General features: G+C 43.3%; 1 long non-coding RNA gene across 1 annotated transcript; it reads left to right on the top strand.

Moving 5' to 3' along the window:
* Window positions 1-1,073: 1,073 nt before the first annotated feature.
* Window positions 1,074-16,641, top strand: LOC138359271 (uncharacterized). Its single transcript, XR_011225895.1, has 2 exons — window positions 1,074-4,045; window positions 4,188-16,641. It is a non-coding gene; the product is annotated as an uncharacterized lncRNA (long non-coding RNA).
* The last annotated feature ends 1,761 nt before the right edge of the window (window positions 16,642-18,402 follow it).

The following is an 18,402-nucleotide window of genomic DNA, read 5'->3' as shown; positions in this document are numbered from 1 at the left end:
TCTGGTTGGTTAAATACCCCAGAATTCCTACCTCTCTTATGGCTTTGAAGTATAGCGTAGTGGATACAGCATGCAACTGCCACCTTGTTGGCCAGTGTTCGAGTCTCCTGGTGGGTTGAGTGTCTAAAAAGTTATAAACTTCAGCTACTGGAATAGGGTAGTCTGTGCATTAAGCATTTGGCACTGAGTTTTCCCATATAACAGGAACCGATGAAAGAGCATCCGAGGTCCCACACTATCTCATCGCCTGGGAGAGGATTGGAATTCTGGTTGGTTAAATACCCCAGAATTCCTACCTCTCTTATGGCTTTGAAGTATAGCGTAGTGGATACAGCATGCAACTGCCACCTTGTTGGCCAGTGTTCGAGTCTCCTGGTGGGTTGAGTGTCTAAAAAGTTATAAACTTCAGCTACTGGAATAGGGTAGTCTGTGCATTAAGCATTTGGCACTGAGTTTTCCCATATAACAGGAACCGATGAAAGAGCATCCGAGGTCCCACACTATCTCATCGCCTGGGAGAGGATTGGAATTCTGGTTGGTTAAATACCCCAGAATTCCTACCTCTCTTATGGCTTTGAAGTATAGCGTAGTGGATACAGCATGCAACTGCCACCTTGTTGGCCAGTGTTCGAGTCTCCTGGTGGGTTGAGTGTCTAAAAAGTTATAAACTTCAGCTACTGGAATAGGGTAGTCTGTGCATTAAGCATTTGGCACTGAGTTTTCCCATATAACAGGAACCGATGAAAGAGCATCCGAGGTCCCACACTATCTCATCGCCTGGGAGAGGATTGGAATTCTGGTTGGTTAAATACCCCAGAATTCCTACCTCTCTTATGGCTTTGAAGTATAGCGTAGTGGATACAGCATGCAACTGCCACCTTGTTGGCCAGTGTTCGAGTCTCCTGGTGGGTTGAGTGTCTAAAAAGTTATAAACTTCAGCTACTGGAATAGGGTAGTCTGTGCATTAAGCATTTGGCACTGAGTTTTCCCATATAACAGGAACCGATGAAAGAGCATCCGAGGTCCCACACTATATATATATATATATATATATATATATATATATATATATATATATATATATATATATATACTGTATACATACATACATACATACATACATACATACATACATACATACATATACACACACACATACACACAGAATGTGCACGCTCACATTATATATAAGATGTATGCATGTGCATGCACACACACACACCTGTACCGTAGTGCATTTATTAAGCAGCATGACAAAATAGATACTGTAGACAAATAGCAAGAGAGTTCATCATGTATTTGTTGTAGAAATATCTAGTTAACTGGTTTGCAGTAGTTTTTACTTATTAATGTGACGCTTGATATAAAGGTCCAAGTCCGTCCCTGGGAATTTGAGATGTAGAAAATAAATATTAGTAGTTTGAGTACTTCAGTAATGAATACCAAGTGTTTGAGAACCTCAGTAATGATATTCAGTTCAGTAATTACAGAAGAGTTTTCATAACATTTCCTGTTTTAATTAAAGTTTCCGTTCATCTCTAGCATGATCGTATGTTTGAAACCCCCCCTTCCCACCCCCCAAAAAATATTTTACTACATTTATTTGGTGTTTTATTAAACATTTTCATTAACATTTCTCTATCTTTATTGTAGTGTTCTGATATATATATACACTAGTCCAATATTGTATATGTAATCTTGTACAATACAGTACTGTAGTTGCATGTCTACAGCTGACATAATAAACATCCTTCATATCACTAGGAAGGCCTCTTGAATCTTTCTCATTTACATTTGAATTTTGTCGTGACTTAATTGTAATTTAATTATTTTGCTGTTTGCTATTCTTTTTATATAAAGATATAGTTGATATTTAAAATAAATTCCCCACAATCAGCTGTGAAAATACTCATATAAAGATGACGTGCTATTTTGTATTAACTACATGGTCTTTCACTAGTTACATCACACTGCAGGTGTTTTGATTGGTGTCGCACAGTCATAGCTGCATCTCTCCATGTATTTCTCTGTTCTGTAATCTATTTGATTGCTTGCCTGTGTATCTGCCCTGGAATTGTTACTCTGCTATGGGGTTTCCCTACCTCCAAGTCCATATCAGATTACTTCATCTCCCTTTCGTATATTTTTATTTAGAAGTGCAGTTACTCTATTCCTGTAAAAACAATCTCACTGTTACAAAGAAAGTCTTTACTGTTGTTAAAGAATGATATTGAGGGTTAAGCAGACAACCCATTCTCAGGATAAATTGTATAAACTTCACACAGACAGTGATGTACTACACTTGATTAAATCAGGCTTCTAGGAATGGCAGAATATAAATTATGTTCTGTATTCATATCTTAGGCTTAGCCTAGATTAGGCTACTTCACACTTCTTTTTTTTTTATATCCTTGTAATAACTTTTAAAGTTTTTAATGTTCATACATATTCAATTCATGTACTTTTCATCTTGCAACTGAAAAACTACCTATATAATAACACTTTTCTGTATTGACCCCTGAGTATCTTCCTAGGGCTCAAGCGCTGGTACTGCTAGGCCTTCAGAATTGACCTGAATTTACCTGAGGGTAACCTTATCTAGTGGTCTCAACAGGGACAGGAAAGTGATTGCTTGTTAAAGGTCCCCAATTATTCGTGAAGGTTTTTCCAATTGAATTTTAAACTAAAGTTCAGTACGGTACAATCTTGGCATTTAACGGCTTTGCTAGGCAGGCAATTCCATACCCTGTGGGGTAAATCATCTCCTGTTCTTTGTCTTACAGTGTGGTTTATTGAGCTTGAAGGTGTTGCCATTCATGTGAGTTACAGTGGATGTTTTGAAAAAGTTGTCTGGATTAATATCTTCGAATCTGTTCAGTATTTTAGAGGTCTCGGTGAGATAAGCCCTGTCATGTCTGATATAGCAGAAGAAGTTGTTAAACACACATGGCAAAATCTTACTGAAACGACCATACGAGTAATAAATACTCACACTCCGCCCAAGTAAAACAGAAACAAGCAACACTTAGCGGGCCAGCCAGAGGCTTAGGGCCCATGCAGGAATATCCCTGCAAAAAAAAAAAAAAATGTCTGATATGTAGTAATGTTAGTACTGAGGCCCACAAGTTTTTCTTTTATGAGAGAAGATTTAGTTCCTGGATGATTTTTGTCGCTATGCTCTGAACTTTTAAAGGTGAGGTCTTGTGATTAAATATTGTAGTCCAGGTGGGAAGTGGGGAAAGCACACCAGAGGCTTGTACAGCTGAATAACCACCTTTCCTTGAAGTCCAAAGTTTCTTTGACTATTCCAACTTGTTATCCAACAATGATGGTATCTGGTACCTATAGTTACTGGGTTACTGGGTATTATGGATGCAAGTACAAAATATGGACTGTTGCACCCAAAAGACTCTTATGTTTTGGACTATTATTCTGTAGAGGGACCAAGAAAAAAGGCAAGAACGTATTTTCTGTGGGGAGCCCCTACGGCTCCCTGGAGCTTATCAGGCTAATGTATGTTATGTTAGACCGGAACATTAGCTATGGAGTTCAGACCTACCAGGGACCAGTGCCAGAACCTGGCCCCTTTAGAGAGGTTTCAGGGAGCAATAGCCCTGGAAAACCCCATTGTGGTTGGGGGTTTTCCATATCTGCCATTGACCGGGGTTAAGCACCCAGAAAGGTAGCCATAACAAAACAAACCCAACATGGTAAGAAACTAAAACAAAAACCGAACAAAGAGGTAGAAACTCCCTGCAATCCCAAGGAAACAATCAAACAATCAATTATCACAATTTACTGCCGCGCCGATCGTCCGCGCAGCCTTCCCCTCCCCGGGAGGGGAAATGGGGGTCCCCGGACCTCGCCGCGCCGGCTGCCTTTTGTTCGCAAGCTAGTCTCAATCGGGATAGACACTTCTCTGGCCTCAAATTCCTGGGCGGTGTTTGCCTTGTGTGGCATTCTCTGCTGTCTTTGTGTGGTGTGCGGTGGCCAGGAGTACCTCATCAGTGCCGGGGCTGCATGCCTTAGGGGCTTCCTTCCCTAGGTAATTACCTAAGTAATTACCTAAGTGTAGTTACAGGATGAGAGCTACGCTCGTGGTGTCCCGTCTTCCCAGCACTCTTTGTCATATAATATGTCATTATATATCATATATCTTTATCATATCTTTGTCATATGTCATATAGGTACCCTGTGAGTACTGCCCCTGCGTGTCAGTGTTATCTTCCCTGGGGCGTTCGGGAACCGCTCCCATAGGGGTTCTTGCTGCTCGGCATTTGCCTCACCCTTGGGGCCAGCTGGGGCTTGGGGCCCTTGTTTGACCTGGAGTAGGGAGTGGTATTGTGCTGGTTAGGGCGTCAAGGTGTTGCACGACCTGCCACCGGTTCCTGTTGCCTCTGGGGACAGTGTACTTTTGCAGGGTTTTTCTTTTTTTTGTTTTGTTTTTGTTTGCTTGGTGGAGGTTCTGCCTCGTGGGTCTATAGTTCCCCTGATATTGTTTTGGTGGCCCTCTGCTAGGCCCCCGTGCTTGTACGCATCCCAGGGGTTTTCAGTTTTATCATCTACCCCTTGTTTTGTTTGGGTTTCTTATCCGGTTAGCAACACTTTGCCCGGGCTTCCCGTAGTTGTTACCCTACAGGCCCTGGAAACCCCTGTTGGGGCTCGGTGGACCCATGGATGTGTCTCCCGAGTTCCAGCCTGCCTTGTGTGGATTTGAAGGTTGCAGTGTGCCCTTGTCTCAGGGTGACAGTCACCTGTTTTGCCTCCGTAATGCTGCCTGTTGGGTCAATGACACCTTTGACCCGGAGTCTTGTGCGTCGTGTTCTCTGTCTGTGCTCCAGTTTTACTCTGTGGATGATCCTGTTAGGATACAGGCAGCATCAGCATTGCATATTAGGTTTAGGTTACTGCAATACGCTAGGTTGGTTTCCCACCTGGATGCCCCGAGGCTGCCCCGTTTTGGTTTTAGGGACCCTTACCTGGGGGGCGTTAGTCGCTTCGGCTTTGGCTCCTTCCATGCTCCCTGGTCCTTTCCCTGTGGTTCTTCCTGCACCCTCCCCCCCCCCCTCCCTGTGTCCGGCTCCAAAACATCTGAGGGTTTCGGCCTCGGCACAGGGTTTAGTTGGTATTGAGACTCGGGCTGCCTCGGGGGCTGCCCCATCCGGGTCGGGGATGGAGGCATTTGAGCCGGTTCCTCCTGCCGAGGCTTCTGGGTCTCACCAGCAGACCCCCTTCTTGTCTGCCTTTCCCCTGGACTCTGCCTTTCCTTCAGGGGTAGAGGGTTTGGAGGATGGCTCGGCCCCGGGTCCCGACGTGGGGGATCCTGGGGCTGGGGAGGAGTCAACCTGGGGGCCTTGGGGCCCGTTTGACCCTGCTTGGGTGCTTTTGCCTTCCTCGCAAGGCTTATTGTTGCAGGGGGAGGGATTTTCTTACCCCCCTTCCTTGTATGAGTCTGATTTGGGTTCGGCTCCTCCCCGGGTTTGGTTCCGAGCTCCTTTGGATACCTCAGCTCCGTCTTTCCAGAGGTTTTCTACTTCCTGTATCTCCGCGAAGGTGGCTCGGGAAGCTCTTGCTACATACCTCTTGCAGGACCCGGGTTATGCCTCTGCGATGAATCTGTCCTCGTTTGAGTTCGGTTCTTCTTCCCGTTTTTGGATGCGTTTGGAGGTTCCTGAATCTTCCTGGCTGGCAGACTGCCCTTTCTTTTCGTTGGGGGCGTGGCATGGGTTCTGTCTGACCCCGCACACTTGATTGGCGGGAAACTTCTACTTTTATGCAGGTATACCTGGGGGATGAGTTTGAGCACCTTAATGCGTGCTTGTTCGCTCCCATGCTTTCTCGGGATGTTGGCCTTTTCCAGCTTCACGTGCAGGTTCCTCTTCTTTCGGCTTCGTTGGTTGCGGAGGAGTTACGCGCCCGTGGGCATTTGGCTTCGGTCTTATGTTTCTTTTCCCTTCTCGAGCTGTCTTCTGTTTGGCTTGAGGAGGATGTGGGAGCATTGAGTGAAGAGCCTTCGTCTGGGGCGCTGACTTCGGCAGCTAGAGTGTTATTTACTTGTATTATTTTTTATTAATTTATTTATATATATACTGTATACAAGAAGGTACAATTGGTTGTTAGTATGGATGTTGTTATTAATTAGTACCTTCTCATAACATGCAATATTTTGGGCAAGTCTTAAGGCTATCACAGAATTTTAAGCTACATGGTGATGTCAGTCTTAAAAGAGGAAATAAATTTAGGGACTTAGGTCAATGAAGAATTGGAGTAATTTGAGTTAACATAATTACTATGTTAGGGTGAGGTGGTGATAATGAGAACTTATATTTATGTAGTTGTATTCATAGATACTACGACGTTAGGGGAATTAATAGCACAAAGTGGGAAACTATGGTGAGGAAATTAACTACAGTACTTGTTTTACCTTTAAATAAAGAATTGCTTCAGCAATTTTTCTTCATTAGGAAGGAAATCCCATATATTGGGTTCCTATAGTTGCATGACATGTTTGCATATGTTTACTTGGACCCAGAGAATATCAGAGAGATACAGCAGTTATTTTCAGTGTGGTGTTCTTGGGTTCTTATACATTCAACTGGAAAGAGTTTCAGGTCAGGTTAGTATTGAAAATAAGGCTTTATAAGTGTCAATATCACAAGAGAATGTATGTTGTATGTGTTTAGCAATGTTTAGGAATTTGAATATAGGATGTCTGTAGGCAGAATTTGTTACAATTGTGATTTTTGCTAGGCGAGAATGGCTTGTGGTTGAGCCCCATGCACCGCTGCCATGAGTTAGATAAGGTTAAATTACAGTAGTGAGTAATAAAGTGTGAGAAAAGCAGAGGGGAGAATGTATTACATTTTTCTGTGGGGAGCCCCTCCGGCTCCCTGGAGCTATTGGACTGATGTACGCTGTATTAGTCTGGGGCTTCAGTCAATGGAATTCTGCCTACCAGGGACCACGAGCCAGAACCTGGCCCCCTCAGAGAGGCACAGGGAGCAATGGCCTATGGAAATTCCCATGTGTTTGGGAGCATTCCATGTTTGCCATCGACCGGGGTTAGGCACCCAAAAAGGTTGGCATACCAAAACAACCCCTACTTGGTAAGAAATTGCAACCAAAGAGCGAACAGAGAAACAACTCCCCAAAAATCATAAGGAAACAAGCAAACGTCACTCACCGCCACTGCACCGCTTGTCAGCACAGTCCTTCCCTCCTTGGGAGGGGGAGCCCCAGACCCCCGCACCGGCTACTCACACACCTTAGTTTGGAGGCTGAGCATCAAAAACGAAACCGCCGACCGGAGGGAGGGAGGGAGGATGCCAGGAAGCAAACGGGGCTTACCCAGAAAATGGCGTTTCATTACTGTACATTCAACGCTGGTTTTCTGTGGGGAGCCACTTCGGCTCCCTGGAGCTACATAACCAAAGACATATAAAAGATGGACTTTCCCAGTATGTGTAAGGGTAGGGGGAGCCCCACACCCCTGCACCAACTACTCACACCTCAGTTCATAGGTTGAAGCACTTTGTGGCGGTCGTCAACTCTGGCCTCGATTTCTTGGTGGAATTTGGGCCATCATGGTGTTTCCTGCTCTTTGTGGTGAGGTGGCCAGGAGTAGCATCAGTGTATGTACTGGGGCTGCATGCGCTTAGGGCTACCTTTCCTAAGCACCCTGTAAGTACTGCCCTTGGGTTACTAGGGTTGCCTTCCCTAGAACCTTCAGGACTCTACTTCCGTAGGGGTTCTTGCTGCTCGGCATTTACCCCGCCTTTGGGGCGAGCTGAGGTTTTGTGGCCTTTATTTGGCCTTGGGTAGGAAGTGGTGGTGGTGTAGCTGGTTGGGGTGCAGGATGCTGCTTTGCACTCTTACCTACACGGTGGCCATGTTCCTGTTCCTTCTCCTGGCATTGTGCTTTTGCAGGGTTCTTCTTTTATTTTTGTTTTCCTTGCCTGGAGGGAGGTCTGCCTTGTTGACTATTAGTCCACCTAGGGTATTTTCGGTGGCCCTCCTCTAAGCCCCCCTGCTTGTACACATTACAGAGGTCCAGTTTATAGCCCTTTTCCCTTTATGTTTACATTCAGGCTTCATCGGCTTAGCAGCATCTTTGCCTGGGCTTCCCATAGGCAAAACCCCCTACGGGCCCTGGAAAACCCCCATCAGGGCTTGGTTAACTGATGGATGTGTGTTCTGAGTCTCACCTCGCCTTGTGCGAGATTGAAGGTTGTTCTGTGCCCTTGTCTCAGGGTGACAGTCACCTATTTTGCCTCCGTCATGCAGCCTGTTGGGTCAAGGACACCTTTGACCCGAAGTCTTGCGAGACATGTTCTCTGCTCGTGCTCCAGTTTACCCATTCTACTGTATCTGAGATTAGGGTTCGGGCAACATCCGTGTTGCATGTTCAGTTTAGGTTGCTGCAATGCGCTAGGTTGGTTGCCCACTAGGATGCCCTGGGGCTGCCCTGTTTTGGTTTTAGGGACCTGAACTTAAGGGCGTTAGTTACTTTGACTCTGGTTCTGTCTACGCCGGCAAGTCTTTCCCCGGCTGGCGTTGTTCGCCCTGGTCACTCAAATCTCAACCACTCCCAAACATCTGAGGGTTTCGGAGTCAGGGCAAGGTTAAGTTGGTGTTGAGACTCGGGCGGCTTCGGTGGCTGCTCCATTCTAGTCGGAGATGGAGGCATTCAATCCTGCTCCTCCTGCTGAGGCTTCTGGGTCCTACCAGCAGACCCCATTCTTTGCTGCTTTTCCTCCTGGACTCTGCCTTTTCATCAGAGGTAGAGAGCGTGGAGGAAGGTTCTGCCCAGGGACCTGGCTTAGAGGCTTCCGGGGCTGGGGAGGAATCGCCCTGGGGAGTTTGGACCTCCCTTTGATCCCGCTTGGGTTTTGGTGCTCTCATCACGGGGTTTGTTGTTGCAGGGGCAGGGGTTATCTTACCCCCCCCTCCCCCTTCCCTGTACGAGTTTGATTTTGGGTTGGCTCCTCCCCGGGTTTGGTTCCGGGTCATCTTGAGGTTATTATGAGAAGATTTTGGGGCTTAGCGTCCCCGCGGCCTGGTCCTCAACCAGGCCTTCTTTTTGTTACACACACCCCGGGAAGCAGCCTGTAGTAGCTGTCTAACTCCCAGGTACCTATTTATTGCTAGGTGACAGGGGCATCAGGGTGAAAGAAACATCTTGCCCATTTGTCTCCGCCTCTACCGGGGATCGAACCCGGGACCTCAGGACTACGAATCCGAAGCATTGTCCACCCAGCTGTCAGGCGCCCTTTCCCAAGGGAACCCAGGCGTCTGGGTTCCCTTGGGTTCCTCGGCTCACTCTTGCTGGAGGTTTTCTGCCTCAAGAATCCTGCCTAAGGAGGTTCCGGAGTCTTCTTAGCTTGCAGACTGCCCTTTCTTTTCACAGGGAGCGTGGCATGGGTTTCATTGGACCCACATGCCTGAATGGCGGGAGGCTGATACTGTTTTGCAGGTTTACTTGGGGGGCAATTTTGAGCGCCTTAATGCATGCCTGTTCACCCCTGTGCTTCCTCAGGATGTTGGCCTTGTGCAGCTGCATGTGTAGGTTCCCACCCTTTCGGCATCTTTGGCGGCTGAGGATTTACGTGCTCGATGGCATTTAGCTTTGGTCTTGCTCTTCTTTTTCCTACTCGAGTTGTCCTCAATCTGGCTTAGGGAGGATGTGGAGGCATTGAGTGCCGGGCCTTCGTCTGCAGGCACTGGCCTCGGCGGATAGGGTGTCAGTTGTTCTGGTAAAGCTGTTTGCGCTGATTCTCCTGGAGGCAGTGTTTGTTCTTTGCCTCTCGCATCACGTGTTGCTAGGCCGTGCTTGCTCTCTCCTTGAAATCTGCTTGAGCTCTGGCTCTTAGATTTTTGTCTCCTTTTTTACCGTTACTGTTTGCAGACTGTCCTGTCACACAGTTTCTGCAGGCGGCCTCATCTAGTTTCCGTCCTATGTCGGATTTGTTGCTTCTCCGGAGTGGCTGTTCTCGGGCCTTTCAGAAGGGTCATGCCAAAGCTCAGGGTTCAGGGTTCTTCCAGTCAGGAACCCCTTGGTTCCAATTTCTGAACAGGCGCTTCCTTAGGAGCTAACATCATCTGGTCGGTGCAATGCTCATTCTGCTCGTTGACGACTTCTCTTAAGGGGCATCGGCCATTTTGCGGGTCGCCCTGTTGACTTGCTGGGTGGGGACGAGGTTTGCACTGTTTTCCATCCCTTCTGCCTCTCTCGCGACCACTGTGTTCGGCAGGTTTACTTGGGGGCAATTTTGAGCGCCTTAATGCATGCCTGTTCACCCCTGTGCCTCCTCAGGATGCACAGTTTACTGTGCATCCTGAGGTATATATATATACTATATACATACTTCTATATATATACGTCTATATATATACTTCTATATATATACTTCTATTATGGCCTCCATGGGCCTTGTGTCGGTTGGTGTGTCGCCAGCTTCCTCTTCAGGTTTTTCGGGGCTAAGTGCCTTGGCGCCTACCCGAACCCTCGCACGATGAGTTCACTGATGCCTCGTCCCTCTCTCTTTTTTTTTTTTTTTTTACCAGTGCTGACCAGGCCGGCCAGGGGCGGTGGGCCCCGTACCCCCGTCGGGTTCACAGCACAGTGCAGGAGTTAGCGGCGGTTTGGCTCTCACTTTTGAGGGTTCGGGTCGCTTGGGCTCCATTTGGATCAGACTGCTCTCCGATGGTTCATTGTCTGAACCGCAGGGGGTTCTCTTCAGACCTTGCCTTTTTGGGGCTGGTCGCTTCGAGTGGCTCATCTGTTGGATTCTCGGGGTTTGGGTCTCCGTGCGGCTCATATCCAAGGAGTGTCCAACATCCTGGTGGACGGCCTGTCTTGGTTCATTACACTGTCCACGGACTGGACAGTCGATGCTGATTCCTTCAGTTGGCTCTACTGGACGTATGGGCTCTTCGTGTCGGCGTGGTCTCGGCATCTCCCAATGTATGTGACGCCCTTTCCCGACTGCAGAGCCATCGCGGTGGACACCTTTCGGCAGGACTGGTTAAGGTGGGGTTACCTATACCTCTTTTTCCCTGGTCCAGCTGTTGCTTCGGGTTTTGGCTCTTTTTGGAGTCTTACTACGGCAGAGTTGTCCTTGTTGCCGCTTGGTGGCTGGCGCAGCCTGGGTTTTAGGCGCTGCTTGCTCAGTGTCTGATCCCGGGCCGTTTTCCATGGCTCTGCCTCTTCCAGCAGATTGGACCGGTCAGGTACATGGCTGGTTCGGTCTACTCCTCTGCTATTTGCATCTAGTCTTTTTGACGCGGTTGTATCATCACTTGTATGGTGATTAGGTGGCTTCATTGAAGGTGTCCCACCTGCGAGCTTCGTCTCGGCAACAGTATGAAGTTGCCTGGTGGGTTTTTTTGCCATTTCTTCTCTCTGCATAGATTATCTTCTATTTCCATTCGGGTTGTTTCAGTTTCAGCCGTGTTCTTCTTTTCTGGTGAAGAATGAGATGGCAGGCTCTCAGAGGAGCCCTTAGGTCATTGATGCTTGGTTGGTCAGGCCGGGGGTACATCATGTGTTGTGTCTGGTTGCGGCTCTACGTCGTTACCTGCGCGCCTCGGCTTCAGTGGCTGGGGACGCGCTTTGAGTTGATTTGATTTCCCTCATTCCCTGTTACAGAACTCGGGTCTCTCAGGTCGTCCACAGGGTTATTAGATCTAGCCAGCCTGCGGTCTATCCTCTTGCCTGTGACGTTCGTAAGTATGCTGCTTTGGCTACCGTGTTTGGCAACATGTCGTGGGCTGACATTTGGGCACGGGGCTCGAACAGGGTCCTGGCCACCCATTGTTTAGTGAAGGTTTCTGGTCCCGATTGTTTGTGTGTGGCTTTGGGTCACAGGATGCAGCCAGTTATCTCAACTTTGAGTTGATGTGCTTGTTGCGGCCGCTTCCCGGGTAAGTCCCTTTTTTACTTGTCTTTGGTTATGTAGCTCCAGGGAGCCAGAGGGGCCTCCCACAGTAAACCAGCATTGAGCGTAATGAGCCCCAGAGGCTCCATGGCACCCCCCCCACCTCCAGTCGGTGGTTTCGTTTTTGATGCTCAGTCTCCGAACTGAGGTATGAGTAGCTGGCACAGAGGTCCTGGGCTTTCTCCCCCTTCCAGAGAGGGGAGGGCTGCACGGACAAGCGGCACAGCGGCGGTGAATGACATTTGCTTGTTTCCTTATGTTTTTTGGGAGTTATGTTTCTCTGTTCGGTTTTTGGTTGCAATTTCTTACCAAGTGGGGTTTTTGTTTTGTTATGCCTACCTTTCTGGGTGCCTAACCCCAGTCAATGGCAGACATGGAATGCTCCCAAACACATGGGGGTTTCCATAGTCCATTGCTCATTACCTCTCTGAGGGGGCCAGGTTTTGGCTCATGGTCCCCAGTAGGCAGAACTCCATTAACTGAAGACCCAGACTAATATAGAATATATCAGTCTGATAGCTTCAGGGAGCCTCCGGGTCTCACCCAGAAAAGGGAGTTTCATTACATTCAACCCTGTTTTTGTTTTTGTTTTTAAATATACCAGTTTTGTGTATACTATTTTAGCTGTATGTGTATGCTTAATGCTGTCCTTGTATTACAATCACAGCATTGAAAATTTGTATTGTCCAGAGTTTCTGTATTACAATTTTTATTGTATTTGTCTCTAATATTACAGTACATAGATGAATTTATGTGGTACTGTATCTCATTTTACAAGTACAGTATGACCTTGCAAAATTTTAAGTTTGACATTGTATTTGTTGTACTTAATGGTACAGGTATTTCAACCATAATTCCCGTATTTCTGTATCTTGGTAATTAAATAGTTTGGATAATACAACACGTGAAAATGGTGAAGACAGAAAAGTTCTTTCAAGTAGTACTCTCTAATTTTGAAAATAAAAAGTCTTCATAGGCAATAAGCAATATTATCTGCTTTATGCAATCTCGCATATTTCTCATTCTGTACTTCAATATTCTTTCTTTTCCATTAGAAAAGTAAGCTCAGTCAATGCATGTTTTGGCATTTGTCTATTAGTAGGTAATATTTATACAAGCTTGGTATTCGATACTACTGATTTGCTTACGTGCTTCTGGCTTAAGGTCAGGTGAAGCTTGTGCTGTGGAATGAATGTGAACACCTGGAGATAATAGAGAGAGTAAAGATGATGGATTCTGCATGTGCATGTCAGTTTCTATATACAGTATGTGTGAAAGCTTGCACAGCACGCATGCTGCCTGCTGAAACAAGCTCGGTCGTAATCTTCTGAACAGTTATTATCACACAGAGCGTAGAAGACCCTCCACAAGGTGTAGGACTCTCCTGAAGTCAAGGTTAGCAAATATAGTGATCAGCTGGTGAACACTGGTGATTATTTGCATGTTTATAGACATGCATTTATTTACATGGGTGTTTGTTTCTTCATGTGCTTGTTTATGTACTGCCGTCGTTCTTTGTTAATCACTGTTCTATTATCAGTTTTACCAGTCTCTATTTTAGTGAGGCAGTAAGTGCTCATTTGTCATGCTTCTGTAGATATTTAATTCTGACAAAGGTTATGAGTACCTGGTACTGTACTGATGTACGGTTACTGATCGTAAAGCTTATTATGTGATACAATTAACCCAGAAACTTCAAAGATAAACTACTAGTTAAGCTACTACTCAAGATGGCTATATAAGACACAAGAAACATTTACCTTAAACCCGCCTTCACCACTGATAAGATCCTTTTGTTATAATCCAAAATAAACATTTAGATAATAAAAAGAATATAAATCCAAATATTAGTGTAATACATGGCATGGAATAATTTTTGGAATATATTAGAATTGAGGCATGTTGTAAATTGCAAATGTTGTTAATTGCAACATTAGTTTTACCTTGTGACTTTAAGTTTGGTGGCTGAAAATGAATTGAGTGGTGAAGTAGGATATAGTATGGTGTTGCATAGTTAATGTGCATATGATGTACAACTAATGAAATGTGCTTCATATTTGCATACACATACAGTAATACTGAACCTGGGAACCAGGATTTCTTTTAAGACTTTCCTACCACTTATTTTTTCTAGATATAATACATCAAGACAATTTTATTTTTACTTTACAGCTAAGATATATTGCAACATTATTTGCAATATATCTTAGCTGTAATAATGTTGCAAATTGCAACATTAGTTTTACCTTGTGACTTTAAGTTTGGTGGCTGAAAATGAATGGAAGAGACAAATTAATCCAAATATGACAAAGTAATGTTTGCAGTGTAGTTTTTCACTTTCGTAGAAATGAAAAGATTGTTTTCAAGCAAGAATATAAGACAAAAAAAAAAATGTTGAAAGGTATGCAAGTGATATATTGTTCTTACTTATTTTTGCAAATGGAATTACGTATAAGCAAATAAATGCTTGTACATTGCTTTCATTGTCATGTGAAATGTAATTGCCTTTATGAGAGTGATGTCTCTCAGGTTTTCAGCTGGCCGTGAAACTTGGAAACAGATGTTAACTTTGTGATCCACTGGATTTAGAATTGACAACCTGACAATGAGTAGTCTGTTTGTCCTTTCCGCTGATTTGTGCCATTTTTATTCATTTATGTGATATTAACTTTTGCATGTTGTGATTCATAATGGAGTTATAGTATGAATCAAAACTCTGTATTTAAAGAGAAATAAATATTGTTTCTTAATATTTCAGTAAGCATGTAATAACTTTGTTATGTGCCATGTATTCGGAGATTTATAGGTCTCGGTCATTTACTCATGTGTGACAATAACACGAGGGAATTTAGCAGTATGGTAGATTAGGAGACATAATCAGGGAATCTTTATGTTTACGCCTCATTTTATACAATGTGGTGTATAATATATGCTGATAACGTGTACACCTCAGGCTGGTCAGTTTCATATTAGTATTATTACTTTATAACATTATAGCAGTTTCTGCATGAATAATTGATAATTTTTAGTAAAAACATTGATAAAGTTGATATTGATAGTGTAGAATCAGGAGTCAATATACATATAAAGTCATCTTAAACTCCATTAGTTTGCTAAGGACCAACTTGTCATTTTGTTTAAATACATTTGTGTGTGTTGTCAATACAGGGTACAATTGTTTTATATTAAGATAAAGTTGTTAGAATGAGCACATGTTATTGCTAATTCACAGTATTTTATCAATATGAATACAAAGGTCTAATAATTTTTATTCATAATAGAAAGTAATGAAAAGTAGAATAAAATATCTAAACTTTTCTTCAATTTATAGCCACTGTATCTTTGCGTGCCATTTTCTCGTAGACATCAATATTTATAGTCTCCTTTTTGATAGTTTCTGAAAATGAGAAGTAAAAAAAAAAATCACATTATAATGCAAATGTAATACAGCATTGAGTAAACTACTAATTTACTTAGACGGGAAAAGAAGTTTGTTGGTTACCACTAACACAATTGGCAGGCTATGTCAGGAGAAGGGTAACACACCCTAAGTCAGACCAAGTGTGGTGCACAACCTGCACAAGGAAGCCTTGGGCGTGATGGCTGAGTGGACAGCGCTCGGTATTCGTAGTCCTAAGGTTCCGGGTTCGATCCCCTGCAGAGGCGGAAACAAATGGGCAGAGTTTCTTTCACCGTGATGCGCCTGTTCACCTACCAGTAAAGAGTTACCTGGGATTTAGACAGCTACTACAGGCTGCTTCCTGGGAATGTGTAACAAAAAGGAGGCCTGGTCGAGGACCGGGCCACGGGGACGCTGAACCCTGAATTCATCTCAAGGTAACCTTAAGATAAGAAGTCAAAAGTAGTGCTTGCCAAGTTAGTCCACAGCAAATGTCATATGGCATAGTAATAAATTGGCCTATGCCACTTTAATTTGAAGCATTATGCATGCATCTGTGTACCACACCTTTTGCAGGTTACTTTCACATTTTTCACATGTGACTTTAAAAACAAGAGTTCAGAGCTTATTTATCAGTTATGTCTCCTAACCTCCAGTCACTATGGATTTCATGTTAACACATCTTGCAAGTGCTTTGTGTTGTGTAGATAAGTGATGTGTGCTGTGCCACAAATGTCTTCAACAATGTGGTACAGCACCATGTTTATGTTAGTAAATGTACATTGTGATAATGAGTTTGGAAACTTGAAAGCCAATTATAATCTAAGTGTTTGTAAACATTTAAAATGTTGTTTTAAGTTTCATGGATCATGTAACATCATTTTTGATTGCTCTAAATTAGTCATATTGTACAAAGAATCAAAGAATATGTTTGTGAAATATTACATAATCTTGTAAAAGACATATTTTTCACCTGCAGAATTATAAATTATTCTGCAGTAAGAAAAAATTATTATGGGTTAGTAGAGGCAGTCACTGTCTACACACTAAACTAGAAAAATTAGCAAGAAGGGTGTGACAAAAATAATTAATGTATAACGAATTATAAATACATGTTCATTTTCTTATTCAAATATATGTATGTACTTTGTGTAATATAAATCCTTAGGAAATATTAACTACAGCAGGATGCGAGTTGTCACCCCATTGCAATGTCTGTAATTATAGGTTTGTTACCAAAGTATATGTTATTGTATTTCCTGTGTTATAGAGCTTGTCTCATAATAAATACAGCTGGTTTTCATATACTCTTGTATTACATAAACCTCCAGTCTAATAATACTAAAATACAATGTTTAGAATATGTAATATCCTGTAGATACAGTTTGATATCGTCACTAATATTTGTGTGAAAGTATCACTGATAACTACCCAAGATGCACATGATAACAACTACCCAAAATGCGCGTGATAACAACTACCCAAGATGCACATGATAACTACCCAAGATGCACATGATAACAACTACCCAAGATGCACATGATAACAACTACCCAAGATGCACATGATAACAACTACCCAAGATGCACATGATAACTACCCAAGATACACATGATAACAACTACCCCACCATGAACATGGCAATGTTTCAAGGTTGAGTGCACATTAAAAAACTTACAATGTAATTTGATCATATATCAAAGCAGAGGAAATGCTAAGATGTCTATAAATCCTTTGATTTTACTGTCATCACTGAATAAAAACTGCAATGCTTCTGCTGTGGCAGCAAAGGTCTTGCCAATGGATGCATGAAGCCAACAAAACTGAATGAGAACCATAAGTCTGTCCATGGTGAAAATGCTATTAGTTGGGATTTAAGCTAAGCTGTGTAGTATAAGTCTTCAAAATAAGGGAAATGGGATACTGTGCAATTCATATTCATAATATGCATTTGCAATACGACAGCTAATGTTGTGCTCAGAATTGACCATGTTAATTCACATTTAGATTATAAAGTTCCGTTTTAGAACTGTATATTAATTCTGGGTATTACAAATTTCCCGTATAAAGTTTAAAAAGAGCCTAATTTACATTCTCAAATGTGCTATATACAGGAGCTATATGGGCTTTGCACTTTTTGATAATTACTAATACATTCTTTAGAAAGGCTAAGAGCAATAGGAAGGGGGGGAGAGGGAATGACATGAATAATGAAAAAAAGTATAATAATATGCTAAATATATTCAGCCAACACACACAATAAATACTTTACATAATTTTTCACACTAGAACGATTAAACAACATTCCACTACCCACAAATATTTGAAGCAGGGAAATTGAGGGATATTCCCAGAACGTCTAAAAAAAAAATCGGGAAGAGCATTGACAAATTAAAGGATTTAAAAGCTCCAGATGTAGATGGAATTCATTCTAAACGTTGTAAAGGAACTGGCAGATGAACTTTGTCGACCGCTCCTCACATGGTTCCAACTGCGAGGTTTTGATGAAATAACTGTACCCTAAACTTGACCATTGAATGTTGTCGGGAGGTAGGGTTAAAAGTCTCACGACTCTCAACCTTTTTTGTACAGTCAGTATGGTCTAGGTATAGTAGTGGATGCCCTGAAGGCTCATGGAACCCTGGCTGTCTGGGTTCAAATCCTTCAGGGGTGTGCAGTTTTCGGTTATACATTATGTGTGTGTGTATGTATATATATATGTCGTACCTAGTAGCCAGAACGCACTTCTGAGCCTACTATGCAAGGCCCGATTTGCGTAATAAGCCAAGTTTTCATGAATTAATTGTTTTTTGACTACCTAACCTACCTAACCTAACTTTTTCTGCTACCTAACCTAACCTAACCTATAAAGATAGGTTGGTTTAGGTTAGGTTCGGTCATATATCTACATTAATTTTAACTCCAATAAAAAAAAATTGACCTCATACATAATGAAATGGGTAGCTTTATCATTTCCTAAGAAAAAAATTTAGAAAATATATTAATTCAGGAAAACTTGGCTTATTAGGCAAATCGGGCCTTGCATAGTAGGCCGAGAAGTGTATT

This window comes from Procambarus clarkii, chromosome 90 (assembly GCF_040958095.1).
Source record: "Procambarus clarkii isolate CNS0578487 chromosome 90, FALCON_Pclarkii_2.0, whole genome shotgun sequence".
Taxonomy (NCBI): Eukaryota; Metazoa; Arthropoda; class Malacostraca; order Decapoda; family Cambaridae; genus Procambarus; species Procambarus clarkii.
Note: the sequence above shows the minus strand (reverse complement) of the source record. Positions and strands in the feature narration are given on the sequence as shown.